Genomic DNA, 5,024 nt, shown 5'->3' with positions numbered 1-5,024 from the left:
TTTTCTTATTTTATTTTTACCCTAATTGGAGTTGTGACTTACCCAGAATCACATAGCTAGTAAGTTTGAGGCTGGATTTGAAATGAGGTCCTCCTGACTCTAAGACTTACATAGTATCTTATCAATTGTGCCATCTAGCTACCCTTATATTTTTCTTTTATAAAAAGGTGATTTTTCTGGGAAGGGGGAGGATATAAAGGGAAATCTGGGAAATGTAAAAACAAAAGAAATCAAACCTCTTTAAAAAAAAAAAAAAAGGAATCTCTTTATCTCTTATTTTGTACTTTTCACTTTTCCTAGTGTAGAAGATGGCTAAATTTCTAATTGAAGGCCTTAGTCAAATGACATTTCATTAAATCAAGTCTTGAAAATATCTGAGTATTCCAGAATGATCAAAATCTACTTGTAAGATAAATCATGAAGATGAGGTAAGAGAATTCCGATAGCTTAGTCACATAAAATATACTGTAGCAAAATAGAGGAAATAATTCTAAAGAAAATGAAAAATAGCTAAAACCCTGAGGATGATATTGTAAGTATCATATTTAAAGTTTGAATCATTTCAAGGTTCCTTCTTTGGAAACAGTTGCCAAAAACAATTCTGTAAATATACTTCATAAATTATTACTTCTCTGGGAAAATACTCAACATATAGACCATGAAATATAGTTTTATAAAATATGTGGTTATGCAAAGATATATAAACTATAAAGTATAATATAAGCTTCTGTCATAAGAATTTAATATTTAAAATTAAACTCAAAAAGCATTTATTAAGCACCTATTATATAACAGGGTGGATTCTGGGTGTTTGGGCTATAAAAATAAAGATGAAACCATCCCAATACTCAAATAAGCTGATCTGGGGGAGGGGAAAAGGAGACAGAACAATATGTACACAGATAAGGAAATACAAAATAAATATAATTTGTGGGGTGAGGGGAAAGAGCTGTAACCTAGCAACTGGAGGAGAGTAGGAAAAGCCTTTTTCAGGAGATGGTGCATTGTGCTGATTTGAGGAGAGAACATTACAAGTATGGGTAATGGTCTTGCAAAAACATAGAGGTAGAAAGTGGTGTAGGGTACAAAAGGAAGTCATTTGGGCTACAGTATGGATCCCATGCAGAAATGTAACATAAAAATCAATCTGTGGACTGCCAAGGAAGTTGACTGAATAAAGGGAGGCAGCTCAGCTCTAAACCTATCCTACACCACCTCCAGGTACTCCAGAAAATAACTCATAATCCCACCAAAACAAATAAAGAAATCCAATAAGAAACCATAGTAAGTGAATTCATCTACCCTAGAACTAATCAAAAAGTCAGCCAGATATCCACAGAGAATTAGAAAAGTGACTAACAGTAGGGAGATAAACTAGAAGCCTCCCAGTGAGGTCATACAGGTAGGATCTGATGGCTGTAAAGAAAATACCAGAGTTGACAGGAATGCACAATCAGAACTTAGAAGAGAATTAGACTTTGGGAACTGAGAATAGAAGTAACCAGATCTAGCATGGAAAAACTCAGGACACCTCAGTAAGTGAATCAATAAACATTTACTAAGTGTCATCCATGCCAATAGTATGCCAGTAATAGGTACTGTACTAAACACTGGGAATACAAAAGGGGCAAAAATCAGTCCCTTTTCTCAAGTAGTTGTCAGACTAAAGGGAAATGACATGAAAACAAGTACATTCAAACAAGATTCATAAAGATTAAGGTGAAGGTAATCCACAGATGGAAGGCCCTAGAATTAAGAAGAAAGATTTCTAGCAAAAGATGGGGTTTTAGCAGGGAAATGTAGAAAACCAAAAGTGGAGATAAGGAGGGAGAGAATCCCAGACATGGGACAGCCAGTAAAAATGCCCAGAATAAGGAGATGGAATATATTGTTTGAGGAAGAGCAAGGACACCTGTGTCACTAGATCACAGATTACTTGGCAGTATATCAGGTATAAGAAGATCCGAAGGAAAGTAATAGTTATTAAAGGTTTTACCAGAGAATTTTATATTTAATTCTAGAAGCAATAGGGAGCCATTTGGAGTTTATTGAACAGAAAAAGACATGATTTGGTCAGATTTGTGCTTTAAAAAGATCATTTTGACAGAAATATGGATCGGAAAGGGGTGAAACTTGAGGCAGATAGACTCACCAGCACCCCTATTGCAATAGAATAGGTATGAGGTACAGAGGGCCTGACCAGAGTGGTGGCAGTGCTATAGGAAGCAAACAAAATAACAAAGGTAAAATCAACATAACTTGGCACATATTGATATGAGAGTACAGTTGGGAGGAGAAAAAAAGGAGCTAGAGAATAAAGCTTAGATTGTGAAATCCTGGGGATCTAGAAGGAGAATGGTGCTCTTGACAGTTACAAGGAAGTTTACAATCAATAAAAGTTTAGGAGTTAAAAATCAGCTCAGTGTTGGACATCATGGGTTTTAGATGTCTGCAGAACATTCAATTCAAGGTATCTAATAAGAGATGGAACTGGAGGTCAGCCAGCAGAGAGATTAGGACTGGATTAGTAGATTTGAGAACATAACATAGAAATGATAATAGTGAAATGATAAAATGATAAATGATAAAAGTGAAATAATATAGAGGGAGAAAAGGGGACCCAGCACAGAATTCTTTGAGATATTGATGGTTGGTGGTTAGGATCTGGATGGAGACCTAGCAAAGGAGATTGAGAAAATATAGTCAGATAGACGAAGGAGCAGTAATGTCATAGAAATCCAGAAAAAAGAGAGTATCAAGAAGAAGAAAGGAATCAGTGGTGTTTAAGGCTGCTGAGAGAGCAAGAAGAATGAAGATGGAGAAAAGAATATTAGATTTGGCTTATAAGAAATCATGAGTCACTTTGGAAAGAATAGTATCAGTTCAATGATAAGGTCAGATGGTAGGCTAGGAGAGTTAAGAAACTTGTCACAGCCAGTGATAAAGAAGAATAATTCTTGTTCACAGATAGATTTGTGTCTATTAGGTTGAAATTTTACTCTAAGAGAAACTGAGTTCAAATCTACCTTTAATGTTAACTACTTATGTGATCTTAGGCAAGTACCTTAATTTCCTGGGCCTCAATTTCCACATCTATAAAATGAAAGAGTTGGACTAAATGACCTCTGTGTAATTCCTTCTAATTCTAAATCTATGATCCTGTGGTACCATTTCATTAAAAAAAGCTATTTCCTAATAAAACAAAACCCTACAACTTCTTCAATTAAGTCTTGTTTCAAAGTTAGTTACTAAGACATTTAGTACAATACAACTTAGAGCAGTATGCAAGTATCCTTCATATGGAATGCTTGTTTCTATAATTCAAGATTGTAGGTAAGTCCTTTACTCTCAAGTTAGCATTTTACTAGCCCCATTCCATCTTGGGAGTCTTGATATGAGCTGTCATTTAACTCAGTCTCTAAGCACTCCACGATATGAACAAACCTTTTAAGTTTGATCCACAATAAAGCAATAGAGTGAAATTGTCTTAAGTCTAATATTTCCAATTAATATTCTGGGTCATTAGCAGTGCTGAAGATGAGAACATCTTGTACTATTGAAAGAGCCACTTTGCCGATTCTATTAAACATTTGAAAAGAGTTTGTTTGTTGCTGCCTCCAGTGTGGTACACAGGCTCTGATAAGGCAATACAAATAACAAGAAATCATATTATTCTTTGGGAGTTTCTGAGTTACAAATAAAATTTGAGAAAACTCTGAAAACTAAGTGGTTATGACTTGAAAATCACCAAAAGACTTTCCTTTGCCCCCTGAAAAATATTTCTCCATCCTACACTTGTCAGAAATCCTCACCTTAGTCACTCTTTTGGGGTAAAGTCCTGAAAACTGATTTTTTAAAATGTTATAGTTGGAGGGAAGAAGAATACAATAGCTCTCTAAGACATAGTCACTGACATCATAAATATCCACGTTCACCAGAATAGAATATTTGCCAGATTTGCAACAAGGTCCTTAGGGAATATAACATAAGCATAGTAAATTTCTAAGTGAGAACAAGGAGAGAAAAAGATGTTGAACCCACCATGTTGTTATTTAGGGGACATACCTGGCAACTGGTTCAGTAACAGGAATAATGTGGATAAGATGGTAGAAGTTAAAGAGAAACTGGAAAGTGATAAAGAAGCACTCAAATACAGTGGAAAGGCTACGGTCTCTAAAAGCCCTACTTTTTAGCACTCATTGGATGTGCTAGTTCCTTCTTACCCAGGGCTGCATCTCTTCAGCACAACTGAGTCTCTCATTCCTAATCAGCAGAAGTTCCTTCAGTTTTCCTGGACCCAGACCCCTAACTCCCCCCATTGCTGAGAACATGAAAGTTACTGTGGTTTTCACTGAGTCTCCCTCCAAACCCAGGCAGCCCTATGACTCTATGCTTGCCATTTCTGTGGAAGTAGCCTGGAGGTATTTATACTTCACACTGGCTAAACCTGAATCCTAAGATCTTTCTTCAAGTTGTTTCCTGATGTGTCCCAAGTCTTTTTTGTTTTTTACCAGTCTATGTTCATTCTGCCTCAATTTTGTTTTGTTTGTGAGAGAAATCTGAAGCTTGGAATTGTTCGACTACTGGATTCCCAGAATCCTTCCTCTTTGTACTTCTTTAATTTTCTTTTTTTTAATTATTAAAGCTTTGTATTTTCAAAACATATGCATAGATAATTTTCAGCATTTACCATTGTAATGTATGTTCCAAATTTTTCTCTCCCTTCCCCTTATTCCCTCCCTTAGAGAACTAGTAATCTATGTTAAACGTGTAATTCATATATATATATATATATATATATATATATATATATATATATATATATATATATTTCCACAATTATCATGCTGCACAAGAAAAATCAGATCCAAAAAAAATGAGAAAGAAAACAAAATGCAAGCAAACAACAACAAAAAGAATGAAAATGCTATGTTGTCATCCCCACTCAGTCCTTTCTTTGGGTACAGATGGCTCACTTCATCATAAGCCCTTTGAAACTAGCCTGAATCATTTCATTGTCGAAG

The sequence above is a fragment of the Sminthopsis crassicaudata genome, chromosome 1, assembly GCF_048593235.1.
Source record: "Sminthopsis crassicaudata isolate SCR6 chromosome 1, ASM4859323v1, whole genome shotgun sequence".
NCBI lineage: Eukaryota > Metazoa > Chordata > Mammalia > Dasyuromorphia > Dasyuridae > Sminthopsis > Sminthopsis crassicaudata.
This window is presented reverse-complemented; position numbering follows the sequence as displayed.